This window comes from Rhinopithecus roxellana, chromosome 5, assembly GCF_007565055.1.
Source record: "Rhinopithecus roxellana isolate Shanxi Qingling chromosome 5, ASM756505v1, whole genome shotgun sequence".
In the NCBI taxonomy this organism is placed as follows: domain Eukaryota; kingdom Metazoa; phylum Chordata; class Mammalia; order Primates; family Cercopithecidae; genus Rhinopithecus; species Rhinopithecus roxellana.
In genome coordinates, this window is record NC_044553.1 from 139618722 (window position 1) to 139635492 (window position 16771).

The 16771-nt window shown below is 42.6% G+C and overlaps 1 protein-coding gene and 1 pseudogene across 8 annotated transcripts in view; one reads left to right on the forward strand and one right to left on the reverse strand.

The window, feature by feature from the left end:
• STON2 (stonin 2) overlaps window positions 1-16771 on the reverse strand; it is a 177567-nt gene that overhangs the window by 148490 nt on the left and 12306 nt on the right. Inside the window, exon 1 of one of the 8 annotated variants that reach the window (XM_030930295.1) lies at window positions 12663-12823. The exons of the other annotated variants lie outside the window; for them this stretch is intronic. The gene's annotated coding sequence lies outside the window, so the exon portion shown is untranslated. Of the gene's footprint in view, window positions 1-12662; window positions 12824-16771 lie in introns of those variants that run through there. 8 annotated transcript variants of the gene reach the window in all.
• Window positions 5323-5588, forward strand: LOC104663330 (annotated as a pseudogene).

The following is a 16771-nucleotide window of genomic DNA, read 5'->3' on the forward strand; positions in this document are numbered from 1 at the left end:
AAACATCTTCAACTAGATCCTGGTGTCCACTCCAAACCCACAAGTAAGGCCTCAGTTTTCTCTTAATCAAGGACAAGCAACTAAAGATCAAATCAAAAGCTACAAAGAAAGGAAGAATGGGAAAAACAGACTACATAAATTCTATATATTTCTTTACAGTGTTCTTCTAAAGCAAGATATTCAGCTACCTTATTAAGCATCTATCTACTGTGCACTCAGAATTGTGCATAGCACAATGACACAAGATAATATCAAGCTTTTATACACTGATATCTGTGTCACAGTGGGCTACAGGAGCCATAGAAGCTGAAACAGAAAGCTGAAATAACCCTGCTGCTTGTTTCATAAGTTGCGAGATCAAAGAGAAGCCTGGAAGGCCCCATTACCCTGTGAGAAAGACTAAATCAGTTTAAGGACTTGAACACTGCTTCTCTTCCCTTTCCTTCTTTCACATTCTTTTCCTTGATGAGGGGCCTGAATTCTCATTAAGAAAACCTGAACAGAGTTCACTGAAGAACACACACACACATACACACACACACACACACACTTAACTAACAGGTACCTTGATGCTCCTAAAAGAGAAAATGAGTTGAGTGATCCTGGTTGTTTGCTCTTATTATTTCAACTTATAAAAAATTTCATTCTTTCATTTAAATATTTTATTTTTAAAAAACAAAAGGAGACCACCCAATCTTCTTCCAATTTCCATTGGAAACTGGGAAACAGAACGAACACTTCAGCCTCAAATCAAACATGTATGAGAAAGAAGTCCAAAAGGAACAAATGTCATATTGTGACCAGAGTTAGCATCTATCTATGATTCTCCATAAGTGAACTCCCTCTTCTTTTGTCTTATAATCACACACAGCATAATCCCCTAACCCTAGGTGCCTTTCCTTCTCTAAAGTCATACTACTTGTGTGTATGGGTGTGTGTATATGTGTGTATACATGCATATACATAAACACACACATTTATGTACATACATACATATATGTATATCCCAAGGTTATAATTACAAAATACTCTATTGTGCGACCTTCCTTCAAAATAATCAATCCCAATGGCTCTGCTATCTAACAATTCCATGGCCCCACATTCAGAGTCAAGAATCTAAGTTACACTTGGCTTGAAAAACTGGTTAGGCATTGCCTCTGATCTCTGGTGCATTCCTGAGGCAGTGACCTTGACTGACATCCCCAGGTACCTGAGCAGTGTATTACATTAGTGAATGGCTCTGGTAGGAGGTCAGGCTTTAAAGTTTGCAAAACATTTTCCAGTTCCTTGAACTCTCAGAAGATATTGACTTACTCCATCTTGGTACATTCATCTTGGTTTAACTCTCCTTCATATTTTTTTGAAATGAAAATACTAATATTTTACCTGTGTGACCGTGGGGAGCTGATGTGGATAATTTCTTATCTGTATTTTATAGCCATACATAAATTAGATGCATTTTACAATTAATCTAATTTCAGAGAAGATAAAATATTTTTTAAGGCTGGGTGCAGTGGCTCATGCCTGTAATCCTAGCACTTTGGAAGGCCGAGGAGGGTGGATCATTTGAGGTCAGGATTTTCTGACCAGACTGGCCAACATGGTGAAACCTTGTCTCTACTGAAAATATGAAAATTAGCCAAGGGTGGTGGGATGCACCCATAATTCCAGCTACTCGGAGGCTGAGGCAAGAGAATCACTTGAACCCAAGAGGTGGAGGTTGCAGTGAGCCGAGATTGAGGTACTGCACTCTAGCCTGGGCGACAGAGTGAGACTCCGTCTCAAAAAAAACATATATATATACATATATATACATATATACACACACACACACACACACAGACACACACACACACATATTTCTTAGAATCAATGAAATTGTCTTATTTTTTACCAGTTACCAAAAAGTACAATTAGTATATAGTTCCAGAATGGAAAGAACTTCATGGGTCATTTCAATTCATTTTTACAGTAACCCTGAGATAAGTAAAGAAAATATTTATCTCACTTGACAAAGTAACTGGCTCAGAGAGGTTCTGTGACTAGATCAAGGTCACATAGCTAACCATCTCCCAGAACTGGGACAGAATTACAGACCTCCTGACTCTATAAATTCTGCACTCTTTCCACGACAGCACATTCTGCCTTCCAGAAATGAGGTATAACTGACAGAGTTCACTGCATCACTAGCATCCATTTCTTCTCATCATCCTGGTTTAAGCCAATCACTATAATTCCTATTCCTGCTTTCCTGTCTTCACCTAGAGGTGGCAACTTCACCAAGTTCTAGCTAGTTAGACATAAATGGAGATATGGTGAGAAATATAGTTCTAAAAAGTATTTTTTGTCTTGGTTTTGTTTTGCTATCCCAATGAAGGAGACAGATGTAGTTCATGCAGCTCTGATCCTTCTCATGTTCTCTTTTTTCCCAACTTGAATATGGTCTTAATAGCTGGAGCTACAATAATCATAGGAAGGACAGGCTAAGAGAATAACAGTCATTGGTCCTGATGTCACTAAGCCACTGAACTGATACCAACAATCATTTGTTTCTCTATTTTTTATGTGAAAAAGTATATTTTTGCTTAAGCTATTAGAATTAGACTTTCTGATGCATGGAGATGAATGTAACTCCAATCAAAAAAAAACAAAAGAGATCAATGTGGTAGGCAGAATCCTAAAATGACCCCTTTATATCTGAGCCCTGGTATTACTCTTGTGGTTATGTTATACTGCATGGCAAAACAGATTTTACAGATGTAATTAAGGTTACTATTTAATTGACCTTAGGACCGGGAGATGATCCAGGTGAGCCAAATCTAATTAATGAGCTCTTTCAATGGGGGCTTCAGTCCTGCAACCACAAGGAACTGAACTCTGCCAACAATAGGCCATAGCCTGAAGGGGACCCTGAGTTCCACTGAGACCACCACTGGCCAACCCTTGATTTCTGCCCATGGTACCCTGAGCAGGGAACCCATTCAGACTGTGCCAGACTTCTGACCTAACAAACAGTGAGGTTTCAACACATATTTTGTGGTCCTGTGATAAACACTTACAGAAAACCAATATATAAACCAAGAAAATCTCTGATTGTCAATGAGATTGTGAAAGAAAAAGGGAGTATAACAGTAAAAAATGAGAGAATATACTCCAGAGTTTAAAATCTTGGGAGTCTAGGCAAAGCCTTCTTTAAATAATTTCCCAATATGGATAAGGGACTAACTTCAACTAAAATCAACCATTATCCATAATAGAGAATAAACAAAGGCAACGTAAAACAGCAGAAAATACAAAATTACATGTCGCACTTTGAAACATACTACTTGGGTATTCTCTCTCCAGGTTTAATTTCTTTTTTCCTGCCTTGCTTATTTAGACCACTGTAAAATTAGGTTGCCTTTTCAGAGACATGGGGCAAGGCTGGAAAAGTGATCATTTTTAGTGGAGAAAGTTAAGGAAAATTTTGGGGTATGCTCCCTGTCTACATCAGGAGGCCTCTACATCAGGAGGCAGTTCAACCAGTTTCCTGGAGCAGGAGTGATCATTACACACCAGTGATTCTTCTTAACTGTGAGGGATGTTAACATTTTAGAATGTTTTGAAGGTGGGATGAGGGGAGAGTGAGGAAAAAAGGAAAGAAAGGAAAAGTAGACTCAATTGTGGCATCTTCTCTCACACTCTTTCCTTAAATAGGATATTTATTCATTCATCCAACAAGTGGTTATTAAATACCAGCTAGATGTTCAGGGTACAAAAGTAAATGAGGGCCAGGTGCAGTGGCTCACACCTGTAATCCCAGCAATTTGGGAGGCCAAGGCAGGTGGATCATCTGAGGTCAGGAGTTCGAGACCAGCCTAACCAACATGGTGAAACCCTGCCTCTACTAAAAATACAAAAAGTAGCTAGGTGTGGTGGCACATGCCTGTAATCCCAGTTACTCCAGAGGGTGAGGCAGGAGAATCGCTTGAACTTGGGAGGCAGTGGTTGCAGTGAGTCGAGATCACACCATTGCACTCCAGCCTGGCAAGGCTTTGCAAAAGGAACGAAACTCCGCCTCAAAAAAAAAAATAAAAAAAAGTAAATGAGATAGACATAGACCGTGCCTTCAAGGAGCTTACATCATGAGGGAAAAGGAAGTAGGAAACAAGTCAACCAAAAACAAAAGACCTACAAATAAATAGAACGAAGACAAGGAATAACAAGGAATCTTATACATAGAGTGACAGAAGATGTCTCTGAAGAGGTGACACTTAACTATCATCTCAAAGATAAGAAGAAGCCAACCACCATGGGATGAAAAGTGAAGAGGATTCAAGGTAAAGGGAACCAAAGACACAAAGAGTCTGAGATGAGAAAAACAAATAAACAAACCCAGAAAAAACTTGACCTGGGAACAGAGTAGGCAAGAGGCATGAGAGGTTGTAAAGGTCATGAGTTTTGAGAACTACGAGGTCTTGTGATTCAGACGAAGATGTTTACCTTTTATTCCAAGCACGATGAGAAGTCACTGAAGAAGTGTAAAGAGGAGCAACAAAATTTGCTTTGCCGTTTTCGAAACTCAGCAAAGAAGAGGATGGAAAGGGAAAGGCTGGAATTAAAGCGAACGATCAGGAGGCTGTCAAAACAGTTGAGAGAAGAGATGACAGTGGCCTGAAACAACCTAGGTGTCCAATGATGAACGGGATGGATAAGCAAAATGTAGTATATACACGCAATGGAACAGTATTCAGCCTTAAAAAGAAAGCAAGTTCTGATACATGCTACAACATGAATGAACCTTGAGGACATCATGCTAAGTGAAATAAGCCAGTTACAAAATGACAAATACTATATGATTCCACTTATATGAAGTACTTAGAACAGTCACATTAACAGAATAGAAAGTAGAATGGTGGTTGCCAGGGGCCCGGGGAGGCAGAGGAGTTAGTGTTTAACAGGTACGAAGATTCAGTTTTGCAAGACAAAAAGAGTTCAGGAGATGGATGTGGCAATAGTTGCACAACGATGTGAAAGGACATAATGCCACTGAACTCTACTCTTAAAAATGGTTAAGATGGTCCATTTTATAGTTGTAATTTAACAGAATTTTTAAAATTAAAAAAAAATTAACTGACCATGCAAGCTGAAACTATGCAAAGCAGTCTTCGCAAAGGGGAAAATATGATTGTTTTGTGACCTTTAAAACTTTCTGTCAAACATTAAAAGCTTTCTTCTTAGATGCACCACAGCTTCAGCAGCGATGGCAGCTCCAGCCGGGCGATGCTAGCACCTCCCCAGGAGACCGTTGCAGTCGGCTAGCCCCCTTCTCCATGGGTAACCATGTGTGACCAAAAGGCCGCGATCAAAAATGCGGACATGTCTGAAGAGATGCAACAGAACTCGGTGGAGTGTGCTACTCAGGCGCTGGAGAAATACAACAAAGAGAAGAACACTGTGGCTCATATCAAGAAGGAATGTGACAAGATGTACAACCCCACCCGACATTGCATTGTCGGGAGGAACTTCGGTAGTTACCCGACACATGAAACCAAACACTTCATTTCTACCTGGGCAAAGTGGCCATTCTTCTGTTTAAATCTGGTTAAAAGCATGGATTGTGCCACCCACCAGTGGTCTATCCAAAAACAAAGACTGCAGCCTAAATTCCAAATACCAGAGACTGAAATTTTCAGCCTTGCTAAGGGAACACCTCGATGTTTGAACCTTTATTGTGTTTTGTACAGGGCATTCTCTGTACTAACTTGTTGTGGTCATAAAACAATTAGCAAAATAGCCTACATTTGTATTTATTTTCTATTCCATACTCTGCCTCACATTGTTTTCTCTCAAAATCCATTCCTTTAAAAAATAAATCTGTTGGCCGGGTGTGATGGCTCACGCCTGTAATCTCAGCACTTTGGGAAGCTGAGGCGGGCAGATCAAGTGGTCAGCTGTTCGGGACCAGCCTGACTAACATGGTAAAACCTCATCTCTATTAAAAATACAAAGAAATTAGCCCGGCGTGGTAGCATTCATCTGTAATCCCAGCTACTTGGGAGGCTGATGCAGGAGAACTGCTTGAACCCAGGAGGTGGAGGTTGCAGCGAGCAGAGATCACGCCATTGCACTCCAGCCTGGGCGACAAGAGAGACTCCGTTTCAAAAAATAAATAAATAAATAAACAAATCTGTTGCACATGTGAAAATACGGCTTTCTTACTGTTGTAATTTAAAATATTAGCAACATTTAATCAAACATTAAAAGCTTTCTTACTGTTGTAATTTAAACTATTAGCAACACTGAGAATAAAGTGGTTTATTTTTGTATAAAGAAAAAAAAAGATGATGATGGCCAGAGTCTGGATGAAACAGTGAAGACAAAGAGAAAGACATGTCATCTGAGATATATTTTAGAGGCAGGGTCTTCAGGACTTTCTGATGAATGTCACATAGGAGGGAGGGGAAGGAATTCTGGTGGAGAACAGGGTGGGTGATAGTGCCATTGATCGGGGTAGAGAGAAAGAGGATTCGGGAGTAAAGTAAGCATTTCTTTTTAAATACGATACATTTGGGATGCTCATTAGACATCCAAGAGAGATGTCAACTAGGCGCATGGACTTTTGAGTTTGAAGCTTGAGGCTCGAGACACAAGTTAGGACATGATCATCAGACAGAATGGATCCAGTTATCCAGGGAGAATCTGTAGCAAAAGAAAAGAAGTGGCCAATGCTCTCACATGCCAGAGCAATGTGGATGCTCACACTTAGAAAGCTCCATCCAAGCTTTAGAACCCTGTGACTCCAAATGGACAGAAAAGATGGTGGAGTCCCAGATAGGGAGTGCTGCTATGCCCTGCTTTTCAATACAAGGGCATGCATGAGTTAGAGGTCCTGGACCAAGCAGCCCACTCTCTATCTGGCCACTTTGAAACAGAAAAGTTTGAAATGAGGCTTTTCTCCATGAGATTCCTTAAATACTAGATGTGAAAAAAAAAATGAAGATGTTGCCAAAGAACTCAGTAAATACAAGAACAAATATCCTCCATGATAACTCTGCCATTAGGGGACGAGAAGATGCCAGGAATGATACAACAAGAGTAGGAATATCCTGACACCACAGGCCATTTAATATTGATTAAAAGAGTAATTATTAAATGAGATAATAATTATAAATGAGATAATGTAAATTATTGAGGCAATGAGATTATTACTTCATTTAATAATGTGAGTGAGAATGCCTGGTGGACTGATATGGGTGAGGTTGCTTGCTGGACTGATGTGGGTGAGGATGCTTGCTTGCTGGACTGATGTGGGTGAGGATGCTTGCTGGACTGATGTGGGTGAGGATGCTTGCTGGACTGCAGAGTGTTATTTAAAAGGTAAGATCTGCTCACTGTTGCCCATCAAGTGGCAGAATGTGGAAAGGGGCTAAGGGCCCTGGGAACAAAGTCAGGTGCTTTGGAGACTCTCCTGGGATCACTAATCCTTCTTCTCCATAGCTGGTTGGGGACATGAAGACACAGAGAAAGGAGGCAGCTGGAGTGGCTCTCGCTTTGCTGACAATGATGCCCATGACCTGTCTCCTACCACCCCTGCCCCTGGACCCAAGCACTGTTCATGACAGTCTACTTTCGCCATCCTATAGATGAGGTACATTACCTCCTTTGTTCCTCTTATCAACCTTATGAGGTAGGCACCATTAATAACACCAGCATTTCAGAGATGACAAAAGCTGAGGCCAGAGAGGTTAAGTATCGTGCTCAAGGTCAGAGTAGTAAAGAGTAGTCTGGGATTCTAACTAAAATCGTTCTGATGTCTGAGACTATTCACAGACAATTCACTGACTCATTCATTCAATCAACCAAGACGAATTAAGAGCCCCCAATGTGCCGAGCCCTGACCCTCTGCTAAATGTTACGGATAAAAAAACAATCCAGATTCCAGAAAGGCCAATTAGCCAATGATCACATACTCACAAAGGACTTCAAGTATTACACCAAAAGGACTGATATGAGATGTGCCTCCCACAACCTTAAATTCATGTCCCAATATCAGGTTATTCTGCATACACAGTTCAATACATATCTTTTGTGGCCAGGCACGGTGGCTCACGCCTGTAATCCCAGCACTTTGGGAGGCCAAGGCAGGTGGATAATGAGGTCAAGAGACCAAGACCATCCTGGCCAACATGGTGAAACCCTGTCTCTACTAAAAATACACAAATTAGCTGGGTGTGATGGTGTGCACCTGCAGTCCCAGCTACTCGGGAGGCTGAGGCAGGAGAATTGTTTGAACCTGGGAGGCAGAGGGGGCAGCGAGCCAAGATTGCACCACTGCACTCCAGCCTGGCAACAAAGTGAGACTCCATCTCAAAAAAAAAAAAAAAAATTATACTGTAACTCCTATAGCTGCCTTGCACATAGCAAAATTATATTAATTGTGGGTTTCTATGTATACGGTTATAAATTTAAGGTTTTAATTTGGTCAAATCAGAAAAGAAAATATATCCAAAAAAATCATAATATTTTTCTAATCCTGTCTTGGAGCTTCTTCAGTTTTTAATATTCTGGGAACTCAGAAAAAGCAAGGAACATAGCTCTCTCTCCACCACCTCTGAGAGGCCCTGAGCTTGCATGACAGCACGGGATACTGAGGAGCATGATAAAAGGTCAGGGGCAGGGTGTGGGGAGCCCAGGGCGGCTTCCTGGAAGAGGCTGTATCTAACCTGAGTCATAGGAGGATGCCTAGCATACCCTCAGAGCACAAGCTCTTCAGGCAGCAGGCCAAGTCCCCCATGGCTAACTCTAGTCATGGAACATCTGTCTCTGAAATGCTCTAAGCCTGAGTTTCATCTAGTATTATCTACCTCAGAGATTCTGTAAGATGCTGCAGGTAAACTTTTTCATGAATAATAAGCGCTCAGTCAATGCTATCTATTACCATCGTTATTTCTACCCATAAAGGTTGGGAGGAGTTAGTCTGGTCAAGAGAGAGAACAAGAACTTGCTGATTTCATTCCTGTGGTCATGGCATTCAGGAAGTGAAAGTGCAAAGGAGGAGGAGACCTTAGAAATTTGGGGACAAAAGGGAAGCAGCAGTGTGAGCTTCAGCCTGAGACAGGAAAGGGCCTAGCTGGCTCAATGCGATACATCGGTCGGCCTGGAAATGAGCAGTGAGAGAAGGTACCAGAGGCAGGGTCACCAGAGTGGACAACTTCAGGGCCCATTCCCATGGTCATCTATGTGAGCCATGCTCACGAAGAGTGTGTACCACATAGCCTGTGCAGTGGAAGGTGGCAACCTGCCTGTCTGGGTGCTGCACAGGCCCCTGAACAGAGGACACTGCTGTTATAAGTATCAGCCAAGGTGTCCTACTGCTGGTGTGGCCAAGTCATCTGGGCCATTTCAGTCAACAGGAGGCAGCACTGTGACCAGAGCTATGACCAACCTCTTTGGACCATAGGAAAACCATATCCAAGGGAGTCCAGTTGTGACATGAGAGTGGTTTAATCCTAATTTATCAGTATAGCTGCAGGCACACAAAACCTTTATGTTTAGAGCTCCTGCCAATACTGTCTATACCAAGAATAACAAGGATTAGAGGAAAACAGAGCTCCAGGCCACAAATCTCAGGCTTGGTGGGTAGCTCTACAATGAAGTCAGCTCAATGCAGATTTGTCTAGAAAAACACAGGGTTTTATTCCCCCAGGTAGATGACGCAGAGGAAAAACTATCTCCCCCTTCCTCTTTTGTAAAACTCAAACTTTCCTTCCGGGTTGAACTGCCAACTCCCCTCAACTTGTTCCTGCCACTCAAGTCTTTGGCATCCCAGAAGGACTCAGTGACACTCCATCCCTTGCATGCTTACACTTCCACAGCACTGCGTTGCACAACTCCGGGGGGTGCCATTCACACACGATGCAATATGAACCAGGTTCTCTTATCTGACGCTGCCCCTAGAGCTATTCGCTCCCATGTTCTGCAACAGCGCAGGCCCTCCCACATCACCATCCACACGGTAGAAAAGCAAAGAAATATTGACTGTTCGGGAGAAAACCTTGACTGGGCAAAAAGATGAAAGTACAGAAAACACCTATAGCCATAGGAATCCTTGGGCTTGTTCTTTACTCAACAGAATACAAGAAACAACAGTGATAGGAAATAGCAATTAAGCTTGGGTGATAGAATAGTACTGCCATGGTAGCTGAGGTAAGGGCAGAGAAGACCTCAACACATACTCTAAGGAAACTAGGAGTGGTCCCTTAAACTGTGCAATTAATTGGGGACAGGATAGGAAATAAGTTTTTGGGATATGTTGAGATGCAAAGACTCTGAAAATGTAGATTTCGTGCCTAGAGAAAAATCACAAGTAAAAAGTTAGATTTTAGAGTCATCCAAGAAAAAAGAATGTATGAAGCCAAGGGAATGAACAGGTTATCAATAGGGGAAGTAAAAAGATATAAGAAGATGACTGAGTCTTGGAGCATGCCTACATAAGGGAGCAGGGCTGGGAAGAGGGAAGTTAGACTCTCAGGTGACAGAGCCAGGCAGAGAGAGAGAGGAAAAAACCAGAGGACTCCAGGCCATGATGGCAAGAGGGAATTTTGAAAAAGAAGAAGTTTTCTCTAGTGTCAAATGCTGAGGAGGAGAGACATAAAGGGCCTTGGTGGTCACTGGTGACTTGAGAAAGTTTGCAGAGTTTAGCTTATGGAGGGATGGACCATGCCCTTCCTGGCAGCATTTCTAGTGCTCAGTGCCATTACACAGAAGAAAAGTGTTATTAGTCTGTTTTCATACAAAGACATACCCAAGACTGGGCAATTGACAAAAGAAAAAGGTTTAATTGGACTTACAGTTCCACGTGGCTGGGGAAGCCTCACAATCGTGGCAGAAGGGAAGGAGGAGCAAGTCACATCTTACACGGATGGCAGCAGGCAAAGAGAGAGAGCTTGTGCAGGGGAAACTCCTCTTTATAAAACCATTAGATCTCGTGAGACTTATTCCCTATCATGAGAACAGCACGGGAAAGACTTGTCCCCATGATTCAACTACCTCCCACCAAGTCCCTCCTATAACACGTGGGAATTCAAGATGAGATTTGGGTAGGGACACAGTCAAACCATATCAGAAAGTGACAAGCATTTGTGGAATGAAGTAGAACAGTTAAACTGGAAGCTTGATTGTAAGGAGTCAATAATGAACCCAGATTACAGTTCAAAGCTTAATGACTCTTAATACAGCTTTGTAAAAAAAGGCAAAAAGTTACCAGCATACACATTGTTAATCCTGATTATGTGCTTCCCTGGAGGAAGTACTTTTCTGTTTACCTGGCACAGATTGAAGCTCGCCTCAGGTAAGGGGCAAGAGGCTAGTTCCTGGGATCTTCTCTGCCACAAATTCTCTGAATGACCACAGCAACATTGCAAAACCTTTCTGCTTCTGTTTCCACAAATTTATTAATTTGGGACTGATATAAAGTTATTTACAATGACCTTAAAAATATTTGGAAGATAGGAAATACACTTACGTAGTCTCAAACCCTATGTTGTTCTCACACATTTCCAATAAAACAAAATACCTGGCAGGTAAACACCACTTCCATAGAAACTTTTTATCATGCCTTCTCACCCTTTTTAACAAGATTAAAACTGGGTCTGAGATTCTGATTCCCTAGAAAAAAGTTTCAAACCAAGAAAATACCTCTTAAAATCAAAATAAAATCTTTCTAAGCTCTACAAATTAAAAAAAAAAAAAACTCTAAACTTAAATTTGTTTACTATACTAGGATTAACACTCTATCATTCTCAAATTGTATTTTAAAGAGAGAATATTAATAACTATAACTAATATCCTGTGAGTACTTACTCTATACAGTACTGTGTTGAGGCCTACAAATGCATTATCTTGTCCCATCTTTACAACAACGTCCTGATATAAGTTGCTATTATTAATGACTCTTTTCCAGTTAAGGAAACTAAGGCTTGGCCTGGCTAAGTTTCTCAAGGTCACACAAGCAGTAAGTGGCAAAGCTAGGATTTAAACCCAGAATGTATCACAAATATTGGTAAGGATCCATTTTCACAACTGTATTACTGACATAAAAGTTATGTATGTATTTGATTTCTTAAATTGGGATTTTTAAAAACAGGAAATTATGGAACAGATGGTCAGCCTCCATAGGAACAAGTTCACAGGTTCCAAATGATGGATCTTTTTCTACTAATGCATCCATCCACCCAATTCCCCTAAATGAGGGTGGCCAACACCACTCACTTGCACAGACAAGGACAGCGGATGCATGGCTGAGGCCTTGAACTTCCAGGCAAGCTCCGCTACATACAAGCTCTAAAGACCACCTGATGCATAGTGTTCTTCCCTCTTCTACCTCCACTGGCCCACGATTCTCTAAGGAAATACTAGCAGGTGTGAACATGTCTTAGGACAGATTCCTTAGGAGGCAGAGCCTGAGGCCAAGCTTCTACGCTAGTGTTTTACAGCAATCCCAGGGAAGCCCAAGTAAGAGAAGAGAAGAGAGGTAGGGAAAGCAAACATAAGATGGAATGGGCCTAAACTGGCCATGGCTTCACAAGAATCAGCTTGTTGCTGAGTCAGAGAGGCTGTTGGGAACTATGGTACCTCAAAACCTTCCACTGGAGGGGCCGGTGCTAGGACAGGAAATGTACCTGCCAGCTCCCATCTCTCTTATTCCCCTTTGGTCAGGGTTCACACCATGCTGGCTCAACTCCCCACATTTTGAGGGTGCATCTTCTAGCTCCTTTAGCAGCAGATAAGAAATCCAGATTCCACATCCTTCAATGTAGTACTTCATCTGAGTTCCGAAGTAGTGAAAGGACCTGCAGTAGTAGCCTCGGATGGCAGAATGATTCAGTCCAGTGGCCCCAGACAGGCAGGGTTAAGAGGGTTTGAGATGTGCCTAAGGGGTAGCCAAGACGGTAAGTTAAAATCTGGATAAGAATCAATGCTGGTATGCAATGCCATATGCGTAGAATATAAAGAGATGATCTAATAGGTCTTGTTGGACTCTGGGTTATTTATGCTCATGGAGCTTCTGCAGGTTTTTAGAAGTGTGTCACAGAACATCATCCATTCATTCATTCATTCAATAAGCATTTATTCAGCATCTCCTATTGCTAGGGATGTTCTTGTGAAATTCTAAGAACAGAGAGAGGACTAAGATCCAGCCCCTGCCTTGGCAAGAGAGACAGACAAATAAATAATCACAGTACGGTGTGATCAGGGCAACTTCAGGAGAATGTAGCTATGCCATGGGTGTACAGGAGTGACACCTAGCCCAATCTGGGGTCAGTGAAGAGTAACAGGGAAGGTAACAACTGATCAAAAGATGAATATAAATTAGTTCTATGAGGCAGGGGTCACTGGTGGAGAAAACGGACATTCCAAGCTGGCAGGATGGCATCTATAAGAACAAAGCATGACAATACAAGCTGATCAATCAGAGTGTACCACTGCACTTAGCCATGCTTCACCAGTCATGTTTACATGCAAAACTATTGTTTGCTACCAAAGGGTGTATGCAACCTCCCTGATTCCTATGTCCATCCCCAGACCTGCCCCCTCCCTAACATCATACCTGAACATCACCCATCACCGACCCCAACCCCTACAGTGTGTGTTATAGACAGGGTGGGATCTGGAGAGATGAATAAGGCATGATGTGAAGGGAGGATGAGAGGCTCAGAAATGAGGTTCATGTTCAAGGATGGCCTGAGATTCAGCATTAATGTTAGAAATAGGTTAGGGGGCAGGGATCGAATGAAGCACTGACATGGTGTGAAGATGTCTTTTTGTTACCCAACTTGGAATGTGAAGTGTAATAGTTTTTTCAAGACCTCCACTCAAAACAGCTGCATTAAAAATGTAGTATGCCCATATTGAGTTCAGAAGATGAATGAAAAGATATGTTTTCTGAACTATAGGTGATTTACTTTGATGAAGCAATGAGCCAGAAGGAGAAGAGTGAGAGAGGAGGCTGGAGAGCTAGGAATCAGTTCAGACAGGTCCCCAGTAGGCATGCCAAGAAGGCTGGGTTTTGTCATAAAGGCAATGGAGATCGATTAAACAATTTAAGCAGGGAAATAACATGACCCAATTTGTTTTTTAGAAAAAGGTTATTCTGGAAGCAATGAGGGAGATCAACTGGAGAATGAGAAGACCAGCTAGTAATCAGAGTGATTAGGCATCGCAAGATAGGGGATAGAGAGGAAAGGTGTTTTTATAGCCATTTAGGACGTAATGTCATCAAGATATGGGGAGAGAATCTTTTTTGGACTCATTGAGATTGTGGAAGTAATGATGTGGTAGGTGGATGAAAAAAACCTTTGGAAAACTGAATCAATTTCTGTACCATTCGCCAAGATAAGGACTTCAGGAGAAAGAATGATTGGGAGGTAGAAGGGAGGTGATGAGTTTAGCATTAGGCCCAGCGATTTGATGGGCCCGTGGGACAACCACATTGAGATGTTGTCTTTAGGACCTGTTAAATGGCAGATTTAGAGCTCAGAGGAGAGATGAGTGCTAAAAACACAGACTGAGAGGCCACTGGAAGCTGGGGATTTGGACTGGGTCACTCAGAGAGAATAATAAGAGGAAAAACAAGAACCAAGGTTGGAAACCGGGGGAAGGTCATTTGTGTTGGGCACAGGGTAAACAGTCACTTGGAGGAAGTTCCTTATAAATGTGTTATCCTGTCACTACCATGAGGGCCTGGATGATTTCAGAACTCAGCAGACCAGGTGCTATGATTTGGACATGCTTTGTTTGGCCCTTCCAAGTCTCCTGTTGAAGGTTGATCCCCAATGTTGGTGGTGGGCCCTGGTGGGAGGTGTTTCGATTGTGGGGCCAGATCCCTGTGAACGGCCTGGTGCCATTCTCACAGGAGTGAGTGAGTTCTCACCCAGTTCCCATAAGAACTGAAGTTGAACCGAGACCGGCACCTCCCCTTTTTTCTCGTTTCTGCTGTCTCACTATGTGATCTCTGCACACCTGGGTCCCCTTCACCTTCCATCCTGAGTGGAACCAACCTGAAGCCCCCACCAGAAGCAGACGTTGGTGCCATGCTTCTTGTACAGCCTGCAGAACTATGAGCCAAATAAACCTTTTTGCTTTATAAATAACCCAGTCTTGGGTGTTCCTTAACAGCAACACAAACACGCTAAGACACCAGGTAAAAGAGATATTTGTGTTCATTTCAACGAGTCAATACTATGATAATACAGAATATTAAGGGAGCTCTGAGTGGACTTGAGAAAGGAGAGAATAGGAGGCATTAGGACAGAACTGCAGGGGTCACAGATTTCTGGATTCCCAGTTTTCCAGCATTTGAAGAAGTGAAACCTTCATCTTTCTGCAGCATGGGCTTCAGTAAGTGCATGGGTTTCTGTGGGTCCCCCTCAGATTTCTAGATTTCCAGGCCAGGCGCAGTGGCTCAGCCTGTAATCCCAGCACTTTGGGAGGCTGAGGTGGGCGGATCACAAGGTCAGGAGTTCAAGACCAGCCTGGCCAACCTGGTGAAACCTGTCTCTACTAAACATACAAAAAATTAGCTGAGTGTGGTGGTGCGCGCCTGTAATCCCAGCTACTCAGGAGGCGGAGGTAGGAGAATTCCTTGAACCCTGGAGGCGGAGGCTGCAGTGAGATGAGATGGCGCCACTGCACTCCAGCCTGGGAAACAGGGCAAGATGGTCTCAAAAAAAAAAAGATTTCTAGATTTCTAGCTTGCCAGCACTTGAAAAGTGAAACCTCCTTCATCTTTCTGCAACATGACCTTCTATAGGTATACCTAAGGTGCTTTGCACACTTTTCTGATATTATCACTACATGCACGAGTTACCAATCAGGAAGAGTTCTCAAGTTAGGGCCAAGACCAAAATGTACAACTCAGACTTGAAGGCCTCTCCTTGAAACTGGTTCTTAGCCTTTAAACAAAAAATTATAGCTCTCTGAATCTCCGAGTTATAATTTAAGCCAGAGACTCTCATCTCTGGAAAAATACAAGTACAAGCAACATTAATTATAATTTAAGGCACTTCGCAGACACACTTCTCAAAGTCCTAGGGATCTGTGGACTCCCTGTTAAAAACTGTCACCCTAGAACAATTTATCTGGCTCAAGTTGCTTTCGGGCCTTTCAAAACAACACAAAATCATTCCAAAGGAGCCCAAGAGAAGGAAGCCAGGCCCTGTGGCTTCTACTGACCCTGAACTGATAATTCCTTATTTCCGTTTTCAGCAAAGCAGGAGGATATGTCCTTCCCTTTTCTGAGAATCATTCCCCTCCCTCTTCCCCCAACAAAACTGATACATGGGCATAAAACCAAAACAGCCCAGCCACACGCTAAAATGCAGGCTGCTGCAGTGGCCTCATGGGGCAGCTGCACAGGGGCCCCAGGCTGATCGTGATGTTATCCTTGTGAACCAGGCCTCTCACAAACAAGAAACAGACGCATCCCAAGTTTGTGTCTGCTGACTGAAGGCAGGGGCGTGTGGGTGTCTCCAACTGCCAGGGACAGCCACAAGGAACCAGGACACACTGGGTGGGCTTGGCACAGTGTGAGAGTCGATGTCTGTTGAGTGAGGCCTGGCTGCTTTGGTAGAGTGGAGTCTGAGGTTTTGATATATGAAATGCCCTACTGACATCCCCTACGTTTAAAGTAAGTTCTAAATGTGGAGAGCAAGTATGCTATGAAATGTCACAGCTTGCAGGACAAAAGAATTCTCACATTATAAAATGTCAGCAAATGAGCACCTTTCAA